At 41.1% G+C, this 13332-nt stretch overlaps 1 protein-coding gene across 4 annotated transcripts in view; it reads right to left on the bottom strand.

Annotated features, from left to right (window-relative positions):
* The window catches only part of ATXN7 (ataxin 7), an 82126-nt gene that overhangs the window by 8522 nt on the left and 60272 nt on the right, over nt 1-13332 (bottom strand). The gene's annotated exons all lie outside the window — the stretch shown is intronic.

The raw sequence follows: 13332 nt of genomic DNA, 5'->3' as shown, positions 1-13332 counted from the left end.
TCAAACAACCAGCTCCGGACCTCAGACACACCAAGCCAAGAGAACCCCGTCCTCAGCCCAGGCAAGCTTAAATATCACATTCCCTTAAAGGATAAGAATTATCCGTAAGTAAGTCTCCTAATTGTCAAAATTATATTGAATCCAACATTTTCACTATTACTTCATGACAAACTTCTGGTACAATCTATCAGAGACCTCCAGCATGGAAAACCTCTGAGAACATCAGCCCAAATATTGACCTACACTGGGTTTTTTGAGTATTCTTGGTTTTTGTTTGGTTGGGTTTTCCCCCTCTTGTTTCTATTTAGCAGCAGCACCACCAAAAGCAGCAACATATATTCTTCTACAAAAACCTGAGTATCTGAATTAAGAGAGGTCAGATTCCATCAATGGACATGATTTTTAATTAACACCAAACCATGAAAACTTCTATGTTGCTAGCACCATTTCAGGTAAAACAGTCTATTTTACAGGTAGTTCTTTAGAACCACGGATTCTCAAAACACCTGGCAGCTTCCAGCTCTGCCTCCACAGACAGGTAATGTCAGTGTGCTCACTGACACACGGACACCTGTGATTCCTCGAGGATCTGTGTCACCAACAACTACTTAGAGACACTTCTGGCAATCAAGTGAATGAAAACCACAGATCTAAGAGACACAAGAAAGAGATCTGTCAGGGGAGTGCAAAGGCAGTGGTAACACCTCTTTTGCAGCCAAGTATTGTTAGAGGTGCCCAAATCCACCACCGATCAATCTCAGGATCACCTTACACATTTTGACTTGAGTGAACTGTGGAAGCAGCAGGCTACAAATAGAGCCAAGAGTGACAGCCAAGTCCAGTGCAACCTGTGCAGAAGCCTGTAATGCTCTGGGAAATGTAAATTAGTACATCTGTGTTCTGCTTCTATGACCTATTTGGAAGTAGCACTTGAAATGTGTTCATTGGCTTAGAAAAATAAAATAAATTAATATAGAGCTTGACTAAGAAAGAAACTGAACGAACTCCAGTGTGTTTCTCTCTTTTGCAACAATGGGTGCAAACTACCTAATAAATCTTCTGCAAAATTTTACAAAATACTCATCACTTCTGGATTAGTAATTACCAGGAAGTGGAGAAGTGAAGTGTGAAATGCCTGATAAAAATACCAAACAAATTCAGTAACTTATCATCCATCTCAAGGAACAACTGCTTTAAAATTGTAGTATTTAAAACAATTAGTTATCAAAATCATCCACTTAGCTTTCTAGAACCAGCTGCCACTGAAGAGCCTGTAAATGAAATATTTTAGCACATTTATGCTCTAGTAAATGCCTGTGCTCCTAGTATGACGCAGTGCTTATTGCCAAATGGCTTTTTATAGCAACGGCAAGAATCCCTGAGCAGCTCTGTTACTATTTCAGGACTTTAGAGTTCAGTGATGCTACACCCTGTGAGATAATGAGAAACATTACTCAATACTCTTCCCCATTCTGTATATTTAGAAAATTCAAAATCCAAGTGCTTATGACAGTCACAAATAATCTCCAATAAGCCAGTGGATGACTAATGCAATCCTTGGGAGTTTGTTATGATGACGTTGTCTTTCTGAAGGAAGTGAGCATATTACTTTCTTGAAAAAAACCTAGATGAGAAGAAGGTTCTAGAATAAAACTGACAACCTCCTTGCATGCCATCAGTTAGGAAGAAACTAGACAAAATAGTAATCTCAGCTGTTTATCTGGATGATAGGAGTATTTCTCTTCTGGCAACTGCAAACTGAGATGCTACTGCTATTTGCATATATGTTCAACAGCACCAGGCTCAACCAAGTGAGTTTAACAGAAAGTGTTTTAAACTGGTGATAACAAAAAAAAAACCAACCTAAAAGAGCAAATGCTAATGGCTGATCACACAGAAGTTTACAGTCTACCTGTCAGAGAGGATTTCCATATACAGACACACACACCCAGAAAAAAATCCATCAAATTAACTTTTTCTAGAATTCTGGGACAATTTCTGAAAGAGATATTGTAATGCTGCAGGGCTGTGAAATCTTCACTTACCACTTCTGTGCATAACCATGACTTATGTTGTCTATCAACAAAACTAGAAGAATTTTCAGCTCATTTTTCATAACCCACCTAGACCTACTTTTTTGTTGACATACAAACAAATTGAGGTAGGGCTGCTACTACAATTTGCTTATATTAAATGTTTCAGTCTTTTTATAAGAGTCATGGTTTTAAATGAAATCTACTTAAGAACTGTTGTGCAAACCATGTGAAGAGCACTGAAGTCTCATCTTAACAGAGAAAGCTAATATTATTTTTGAAACCAGACGTGTTAAGAATTGCGTATTTGATCTAATGAATATAGTTACAGACTGACACAGTTTTTGCAGGAAAAATTACTACACAAACTGTCACTGAATAATCAAGACCACCATGCTTTTCATGCTAAGCATATTACAGTAATAAATTCTACTAATCTTCTGCCAATTTAACATAGTTCCCATTTGTCATTAATTCTGTCTCAGCCCGAAAACATTTAAAAATATAAGTATCTCCAGGTGTTCACTGTTCAAATTTTAAAGGCTGGCACTCACATCCCTTCCCTTCACATAACCCTTGAGAGGAAAACAATTTTTTTATGTCATGATTGCTTACATAGCAGATCAAAGTTCCATTTCAGCATCTGTGTATGATGATTCTAAACTCTAACATTTAGGGGAAGGATGGGTTTTATTGTTGTTGCTTGGGTTTTTATGTTGATTTTTTTGTTGTTGGTTTATTTTGTTTTTTAAATATCAGAAAAATGTAAGTTTTGGCTTTGGACAAAGAACCATAAAGTCTTCCTTGATGCCACAGCATGGGAAAGAATCTGATCTAAACTGACAGCTGTGTTCAACACTAAACTTTACCAGATAAACTCCTCCTTAAACACCTTTGCATTTATACAACAGGATTGTGACACTGTGGAGAAGGGCTGGACAGAGTGAGAAAGCTGTGGAAAGAGAGATGGCATCCCAGCAAACACTGTCTCTGCTCCATGACCAGGATAACTGCTAACTATCCACTTGGAAAAACACAGCATCTCTGTGCTATAGCTGAGCAAGTATTATATATGCATCAGGCCAAAGGACACCACACTTCCTGATAAAATAGATGTTGATAATATAGATCTCTTCCAGAGCTTAAAAAAAAGTTTTACCTGACCCTTAGCCTGGCTGCCAATTTTGTTGAGTTTAAAAATCCTGTTTTTAATTGTCTATTTCCTAATAAACATGCAACAAAATGCATGTTTATTAGGAAATAGACAAAATGCATAAAAAGTAACCTGGAAGGGGCAGTAAAGAAAAATAAGGAAAAAAAAAAAAAGAGATAGCTCCTCATTGTGTTTGGTTACTACTGCTTATTCTTCTACCAATGAGCAAACAGTTGGACTTACTGTGATCCCTAACTTATTGCTATATTAAAAGATTATACCCTTTTATAGAAAAAACATTTGATTTTTCATAAAATGCCACTTTATTTGCCACATTCTTAACAAAAAAAAATTAAGACAAAAATTAAGAGCAACACTAATCTTAAAAATTTTCAAGACATTCCTCCCAGGTTTATGCTTATTTCCCAAAAGCTAGCAAGTGTTTTGAGCTGTTCATTCTCTCTGAGCATCAATTAATAGCTTTGGGCAGCAAATACAAGATGTACAGATCAAGTTTCATAAACCCATTTTTTTATACTGACTCCTTACATAAGTACTGGGCAAAAAGTCAAAGTGCCCCGTGTCAGTGCTGGTGCAGCTGCAGTACAAACGAAGCACACCCAGGAGCACACACACGAGTTTGGTTCAGCTAGACATGTTAAACTTCATTGACATTCAGAAAAAGAGTTAACACAGCTTAAGAGTATTGTGCAGAGTACTCCTCAAACTACAGGATTAGATGTGTATATTGAAACAAAGCATAAAAAAACCTTTATGCTTAAGCAATTGTTATTTCATGTCTGTATCACAAAGCGTAAGCATAATAATTGTGAAACTTAAAGCAAACTTGTCCTTTTCTCGATCATACTGAGCTACTTTGTGTCTTGTCATCTGAGAAATGTAGACAAGCATCATAAAACAAACATCTTCTACCTGAGGATAAAAAACTTAAGCATTTCATTCCTAGAATAATGGAGAACTAATTGCCTTGGTCTTCTCATTTCTCCAGCAAGCTCAGATCCATGACACAACAGCAGAGCACAGACACTGCTATGGAAGTGCACCTCAACATAGCTCCAGATTTTACTCAGCAAGCAACTTAAATCCCTTTTGCATCTCTAGTCCACCAGCACTCTGATCTCACCACGACAAAGATAAAATAAATTTGGTCCGTGAGGATTTTGCAGGAGAAACTGGGAACTAAAACAATCACAGACATGGCAGGCAAATTACTCTTCTTCTGCTGCTGCCCTGGCAGTGTGCAGCTGCTTGGGCTGTGCAGGAGCTTGATCTGCTGCTCACTCACTTATTGCTGCTTCATTATCCTGCTCTAATCACGGGACCTAGATACCAAGGATTCTGCCTTAATCTTCCACTGATGTCCCTTTAATCATGCCATCAATTCTGTGCACACTCTAAGTCAGGATGAGGTCGCTCCAACTGTGTGGTATTTGATCTTGCACATTTAGCTGAACAGAGAGCAGCTGAACAAAGCCATCTTCACTTCAGCAAGAAGGTGACAAAACAGAATATTTCTGGAGCCCAAGCAACCAGTACGACAGACCAGCAAGGCCTGGTGGGCACCAGTACTATCTGTCACGTCCTGAGATGCTTTGTCTCATTGTTTCATAAAAAACATTGGTTTGCATCTGGCAGCAGGTATTATTACTTTATCAGTGTTAGCAAAACCACAAGAAGAAACCAACTGACAGTCACATATGCTTGTGGCACTGAGAAACAGCCATATATAATATCTTTTAAACAGGTAACGGCCAAGCAATACTGAGGCAACCTTATGTCTTGCACTTCCTCACTTAAGAAATATTCAGCACAGTTAACTTTATAATTTTCCTAGACATTTATTTTGGAAAACTAAAATCCACTCACAAGTGATCACTGTGCAAAATATGTTGAATAAAGGTGTGTTAAATTATGCATTAGCAGGGTCAATTTTGTTGCTGCCACTGAAGAAAAGAGAGGCAGAAATGGAAAGTGATCATCCTCACTAGTAAGATTGTGAATGCCAACTTCAGTATTTGGAAATATTTCAAAATGGAGATAATTATGCAACTATCATTTAGGATAAATTATGATTTTTATGGTATAACTACAGCATAGCCAGGATGGGTTTTAATTCTCTAGTAACACACACTACCTGGGCAGAAATGCCATCTCCTCTAGGGTACCTGCTGCAAAACAGCCCCAAAACCAGCACACCCCCCCAACAGCCAAGATTGCCACCACAGGAAAGAAAGTGAGGAGCAGATTGCAAACACAGTTATTAGGAATGTAACAATAAATTAATGCATTTCATTAAATAACCTTTAAATGCCTCGCTTTCTCAATTGCTGCCCCTCCACAACCAGTTTTTTAATTTCTCCTTATTTGTTACTAATCCTTTCAAAACCCCCTTGTATTCAGCACACAAGTAGTTCTGTAATCAATTTCCACAGGACTTAAAATTCCTCCATGAACTACATGGGTTTTCCCCTAAGAGATGTAAAATAGCCTTTGAAGCATCAAGCATAGTGCCATCCCAAGCCTGCAGACAGACTGGGGTTTTCTATGCTGTGCAGTGGCAAACTGAAATTAAGGACACTCCCATCAGGCTTGTTTGAGCTATTCAGAGCCCCCTCAGACCACTAAAACTCTTGAGAACAGTGTGGGAAAACTGATAGAAGCAGGACACTAAATTATTCATGGAGCAAAACCACAAGCAAAACTGGAGCCAGGGAGACCAGCTGTTGGAACATCTCCCCTCACCACCCAGAGAAGGATGTTCACCCCATCCTCTCTCTGATGTCACACCAAATGCAAGGGCTTTAACATTCAAGCCCAAACCTGGTGCAGTTCCCCAGGGACCTTGCCAAGAGGTGTGGTCAGTAACTCCCCTATAAATCTGTTAGGCACTGGAACACAGATATGGCCAAGTCATTGTGGAAGGACACTAGAGTGTCTTAGATGGTAATGGGGCCATGGAGGGATTACAACATCCACACTATGAACACTAATCTCTGTGTAGCCTGTGGATGACATGACAATACCTGTCTGATTAAAAGGCAGGTATTAAGTAAGTCATTCTTCCACTTATTGGAAATAAACTTCAGAAAAGCCACAGTGACGACAAACAAGAGCATCAAACAGAGGTAAGCAGCACAGATCAGCCGTGCCTCAAGGTGCACTGGGGGTCAGCTTTGACACTCTGGGTCAGCTTTCTTAAAAATACAAGACAACAGTTTTCCAGCTGTTTATGGTTTACCCTGCATGACAATAAAGAAAAGCTTCAGTTTTTCAAAAAGAAGTATAAAGCAAATTCAAAATACCTCACCCCACCATTATTGCAAATTTTACTAAAAACTTTGGTAAACAAAAGATTAATAAAGAATAGTGTGTTGAAAGATGCAAATAAAAAAGGGAAGAACCACCACCTAATTTGTGCTTTTCTCTCTCTCAGCCCACTCTCTACTCAGAAATTAGATTTACATCTCTAACACCATGTTCCTCCTCTTCAGCATCAACAATGCTCCTGAGAAGAACTTATCACATAATATAATATAGTGTCATGACCTCACATGAGCTCACCTACCCAAATGCTTGCCTGGCTTCCATCTTCCTAATGCTTCCATTCATGCCAGATTGGGAATTAAATGTTTTCCCCTGTAGCTATTTCTTTACACCTAGCAAACTTTACATATTGTATGTTGACTGTCAGAATCAGTTCTGCTACAAAAGGAAAGGTGCTGACAATGAAAACTTGCTTAAAAGCTGTTAGTGAACCAAAATGCAAAGGGGGTACAGCTAACTCAAAGTTCTGAAGATGGGCATAAAAGAAAGGCCTTGAAATGGAAAGCTCTCCACACAAAAGAGATCAACAAGAGGGAATTGACTTTGTTTTGAGCGTGGAAATGGGAGGAAATATCACAGGGTGTACATGAAAATAGTGACGTCAGCTAAGGAAATCACATTCTTTGATTTTGTCACTAAGAAACTGGAGGATAAAAAGACACTGAGCACAAATATTTTTCTTATGTAGTGCATGACTAACTAGTGGCATCCACTATCACGATACAAGACCTTTGTAAGATTAAAAACTAAACATAAACACGTACTTAGCTATTTGAACTGGCCAACCCCAAAGCCCCTCTCTGCTGATGGCAGTGAGGAGGGAGCTCCTGGGGCTCTCTCTGATGTCACACCGCTGTCTCACCTGTCACACCTACAGATGTGACAGCCCACCTGTTTCCCTTCGGCAAAGAGGGCACTCCACACTGAGGGGCAGGAAAAACTCAACAAATGAGAACAGCACGGGGTTCTGCCTGCACAGCTAGCACCCCTCTTTCTGTTCTGCAGTTTTAAGCACAAAATGTTTAACCCTTTCACAATGGAAAAGGACGATGGGAAGCAAATCAGTGGTACTGCAATATTTTTCAAATTTCCAAAATTTGAAATCTCTTGCAATGTAAACAGGCAATCTGCAACATCAGTGGAAAGCAAATAACTTGGTTTCTTCTTTTAAGTCAAATTCTTAAATTGCTTTACCCCAATTAAACGTTTGTAGGCATTAGTAAGTTTCGAAGGATAAAAAAATATCATTGCTGCTTATTTCATTATCACTGATCAATCACAAGTGGCATAAAACAACGGTTTTCATGTTTAAAAACACTGACCACGTTAAACTTTGCACTAATTAAAAATTTACTGCAGCAAAATCCCAGGGAAATCACTAATACAGTCAAATGAGGGCACAGACCTACTGTGCCTGCACAATAGTGTCTTTCAAATTAAATATTACCAGCCTTTTCACACTTCCTTTTGAAAGAATGGAGCAATGCTGTAATTAGGATGTGCTAACTAAAATGTTTGTGCAGTTTAACCTTTTAAATGAAAAACATGACTGCACTTGACACATGCAGGCTGCGTTTCCCATTTCCCCGGAGCCCAGAGGAACAGCACAGACCCTCCTGCCCAGAGCCAGCCAGAGTGTCAGTGTGTGTTTGCCCTCCGATTTATACATCACACGGGTGAGCACGCTCAGAAAAACAAGCTAAAATGAACACACTCTTACTAGTTTCTTTAATTAACATTTTGATTAACAGCTGCCAATTTATCTGAGGGGCTGACGGGACTGCAATCGGCTGTCTAACGTTGGATTGCTATTTTTTTCTCTTGCTGTCTGAGAGATGTGGCTTTTGGGGATTTTCAGGTTTCCGCAGGGAATGAACTCACAGCAGCGTCTGGCGGATGCTGCCTGTGCCCGGCCGGCAGCTCTGAGGATCAGGGCTCGGGGTTTGTCCCTGCCCGTGGCCAGCTCGCTGCCCGCCTGCTTTTGGAGCCGTGCCAGACGGCTCCGGTGACATTTCAGAAGGGCTCACGGGGCCGCTCGCAGTGTTTAATCCCTCGCTGTGGGATTTTCCACGCCGTGCACGGAGCTGGCCGAGGCCCGCGGCTCCGCAGGCAGTGCCGCCGGCCACATCCGGGCCGGCCTCGGCAGCTCCGGGCCGGCCCCCAGACCTCTCCCAGCCCCGGCTTCACCCACAGACCCGCTGCCAGGCACTCTGGGGGTGGCACCGGCACGACACAGCCAGGCCCGGCTCTGTGCATGCTCCTGGGATTCCCACAGCGGCTCCAGGACAATTTCTCCAGCCTGTCACCAGCCACCCCACCGCGGGTGACACGGCCCAGCCTGGGGGCACCCACCACCCCCGAGCTGCGGCTCCCTGGGGTAGCGCTGCCCTGAGGGACGCGGCCCCTGCCACCCTGGCAGACACTCCTGCTGTGCTTTTCCAGCAGCAAAAATGCACTCCGCTGTTTACTGGATTTCCAGATGGGTCTCCACATCCCAAATCTCCATGCTCTGAGGTCTGACTGTCAAGGTCAGATTTCCACCCAAAGCCAGCACATGGACATTAAAATGTGATTTTACGAAATTATTAATTTCTGGACCATTTCCTAAGTAATCACTTATAAAAATTACAGCATATCTGCTGACGAAAGGAATAGGAAAAACCAGTTTGTGGCTTTTGCTCTTATTTTAAGTAACCATAATCCAAGCTGAAATTTTTGGTCTTCCCTCACTTATCAAATTACACACAAATTCATTTTTAAAACCAAGCAAATTACTTTTTCACTAAAACAAGAAGTTTGCCAAGAAGAGAGGCAGCTGCCTTGTACAAACACCTTTGTGTATTAGCATCAATGTGTTATAATACTACTTTTCTTCATTAAGAAGGTTTAAACAAGAAGGGAGTACCACTTCAGCAGACTGGGCTTTGCTAGGGTTGGGGTTGTTTTTTTTTCTTTATTTAAAGAAACTTGCAGAAACCTGGAGTTAACTGCTCCTATTACCAAGCTTCAAAATTAATACTAAATCCTAAACCACAGATACTAAATACTAACATTCCCATGTCTATGCACTCAAAATACTAGACAGCAACCAGCTCCTCTGTGGCTCCAAATTTCAAGAAGTTGACAGCTCATGTCACCTACCCATTAATGACATGACATTGTTAATGACATGGGGGATACATGACATTTCCTTGGATTATGCTCTTTTTAAAACACTACTCCTTCCACCACCAAATTAGTACCAGTGTTTTGGAAGGATTTGTTTCTACAGTACACCCTCCACTTCACACCCATAATTAAAACTGGGTAAGTCTCCAACAGATTTTAGTGGTTCACAAAATTCTTGACTTCAAAATACTGTGTGGGGAACCAGCACTGATGTATTTGTTAGAAACTAGAATTCTTAGTCTTTGACTTGGCCCATTCTTATTTTAGGGACAAGAGGGCAAGTAAGTTTTATTTTGTTGCTTGTTCCACAAATAAACTGACCAAGATCAGGCAACATAATTCCCACATGGAACAATGCAGAAATCTGTTTTCCTTCTGGGTAAGAGTGAGGACAAAGAACCCAACTGCTAAGAAACCCCAGCAGCTGGGCATCAAGGCAGGAGCTGGAATGGAAGGGAGAGGCATGACGGGACACTCGCACAGGGAGAGCAGCCTGGGCCCACGGGGAGGCACACAATGGCACAGAGAATACAATGGGATTTTTGCCTGCTTATGTTATAGCAGGAGTATATATGCCAACTGCCTCGATGCAGGCATTTTTACCTACTATTTCCCAATGTCTAAAGGCTTCTGAGTAATACTAAGCAGTAAATATTCACAAGGTTTCACCTTGAAATTGAGTGGCACAGTGAAATCATGTGCTGCCAGTGTACTGTGACAAATGCAAAAGTGATTTTACTTAACGTAGTAAAAGCAACCCATTATGTAAGGCAATGAAATTACTAAGTTCTTTTCCTGGTACTAAATATTGCAAGAGGTTTTATTTTCTATCAACAATACTTGAAGCCATTGAAAAGAAATTGCCAAAACATCAACAACGTTAGATTCAATAGAAACACTCGTACCATCAGTTAATACCTGAGTTCAGAAAGCTAAAATTAGCAAGCTGTGATAATGCACTGTGCAGATCCATACACACAGAACACCCACCTGCACATGCTGCAGAGAGGAGACTCCTGCTCTGCCATCGGGACAGGGCACGAGGGAGAGAAGCAGTTTGACATGAATCACTGCAGAGAACCTCATTTCCAGGTCTTTGGTGTTACACAATCACCCAAGGACAGCTTGAACTGTGCCAAAACCATTGCAATGGAAGAAAGTTTGCTTCCTACCACTCCAGATAATTAAAAAAAAAGAGGGAGTTGATGCTGTTCTTTTTCTCACAGAACACATGAAACACAAAAAGGTATTTATATAATTTGTGATGCTATCACTACACACACACATACAGCAGCTCCCTTGTATGAATGAGTACTGCAGAATGTCAAGGAACTGAAAACAAACAAACAAGAATAGAACTGGGGGAGTGGAGAGAATCCAGAAGTTGAAGTATCCTGCACATTTTGCATTGCCAGGAAAATTTATTTTAAGAATGAAAATTCTCTGACCAATCTTTTACTTGCATTACATTTCTTGTCTGGTTTTGTTAAGTGAGATAAATACAGCTCTATCACATCTCCTTACACTTGTCTACATTACAGTGTTCTGTATTTCAGAATTAGGCTGATTGTAGTAAAACTGAAGAGCTGGATTTGAAATGGTGCCCTCCCACACCCTGCTGGGAGATGTTCTGAAGATACTGGTGTTTATCATTAACAATAAAAGCAGCATTCAGACAGCAAAGGTAGGACTTCTTGGTACTGTCACAGAAGGAAGGCAGGAAGATCTTTGCTGGCTGGACACCATGAGCACATTCCAGCCCAGTCGTGCACACGTCTTATTTAATTGGCCAGAAAAAAAAAAAAAGCAAAACACGACATGAAACCTGAAGCTCTGTGTGTGCACAGAGCAGGAGGTGCTGCAATGGGAGAGTGATGGCAAAACACACAGGACAAAGCCACAGACAACCAGGCTTCACTGTCTTCACATTAAGACTCACTTATCCTTTCTCAAAATTCAGCAAACTCAGGCACCAGTTTCACAACCACTTTGAACTGGCTGGTGCGAGCTAATACTGCCACAGGCAAAGAGCATTCCTGCCCTCTCCCCCAATCCCGACCACTCAGCCTGAGCCTCTGCACCATCTGCTCTGTCCACAACAAAGAGCAGAGCCTGACAGTGTCACAAACCGAATGCCTGCTTGTGCCAAAGCTGGCAGTGAACTGAGCGAGGACTAGCAAGAATTAAAGTGTGACTTGATCCCAGGGAGAGGGCTGCAGGCGTAAGAACTGGGCACAAAAACCAGCTGGGCTGTGAACTGCAGTAATGATAAGTTTGCCAGTTCCTAGAAGCTTTGAGGGGTACATAGAAAAAAATAAAACTTCCAAGGAATTTAATCTGATTGATATCAACAGTGCATAAGCTGGGCTTGCTTACACTGCAGCCTGCTTATATTTACATTTAGTACTGTCTAAGATGATTTTGTTGTAAATATTTTGCTTTACAGAGATTGTTTGGTTACTGGCTACTATTATTATGCTTCCTGGAAGGAAGAGAATAATGGGCCTTGAGCCAACATGGAACATCTTAAAGTTGATCAATTGAGGACTCCAGCATGGTTACTTAGAAAATCAACTTTGCTGCTGTGGGGGGTGCATGGAAAGAGCCCCTTGATTTGCTAGATGACACCACAAAGCCAGCCTTAGTAAAAGAGCAGCAAAATCACAAAAAAAGTAGTGCTACTGCCTAGTATTTGGAAAAGAGTGCTCTGAAGTACCAGCATGAATTAAATTCCCAGAACCTCCAGAAACAGAAGGCAATGGCTTTTGAAATACATGGATTTTTTTTTTCACTAGCAGCTGGAGTGTTTTACATGCTGCAGAACAAAACAAATATATTGGGCAAGATTACTGGTTTTGATGTTTTCTTTTCCAAGTGAGCAAGCTTAGAAGTTCCTCAGGTTTCAGAAAACTGGAGCACGTCCAAAATAAAATAGATGACTGAGTACAGAGGAACAACTTGACAGGCTTGTTGGTGCACAATCAAGTGACAGCATTTTATGCCTTAGTATCAACTCCACTTACACAACATGCTTGTTTACACCAGAAAACAAAATATAACTGCTACTCATGCAGCTCATGTGCACACATAGAATGAAGGTTTCTGTACAGAATTATGTCATTTCCAGGGACTAAAATCAGGAAAGGACATCGAGTCCATTAGATTTCAAGTGTACAGCCACAGCTATTGTGAATCTCTGCCACCTGGACAATTGGGACAGGGCAGAGGAAATAGCAAAACAGTCCAGGAGCTCTGCAGGGCTTTCACCACATCCTAACCATCTGCCAACTCCAGCCTTCCTAGATATATTCTTGTAATCACAGGAAAAGAAGATAAGTATGGCCCCAAAGGTCAGTGCCTATCCTCAGTCTGAATAGAGACCAATCCTACAGAGATACAAACCTGGCACTGACCAGTTCCTAGGTGTCATTCTCAGTCTGTGGCAAGCAAGATGTGAGCATCCAGCCTTGCAATACCACACACATATATAAGTTTATATAATTTCTATGGCTATTAAAGCAGTCCCAGGTATTTTTAGAAGCTAGCTGGTGGATTGCTTCGTGACCCACATGATGACCTTTGGTCAAATAGTACATGTTACTGTGATGGGGAGGGGACTGAACTGTGGCAGTT

Source organism: Passer domesticus, chromosome 9 (genome assembly GCF_036417665.1).
Source record: "Passer domesticus isolate bPasDom1 chromosome 9, bPasDom1.hap1, whole genome shotgun sequence".
Classification (NCBI taxonomy): Eukaryota; Metazoa; Chordata; class Aves; order Passeriformes; family Passeridae; genus Passer; species Passer domesticus.
The sequence above is the reverse complement of the archived record's forward strand: the minus strand, read 5'-3'. Positions and strand labels throughout refer to the sequence as shown.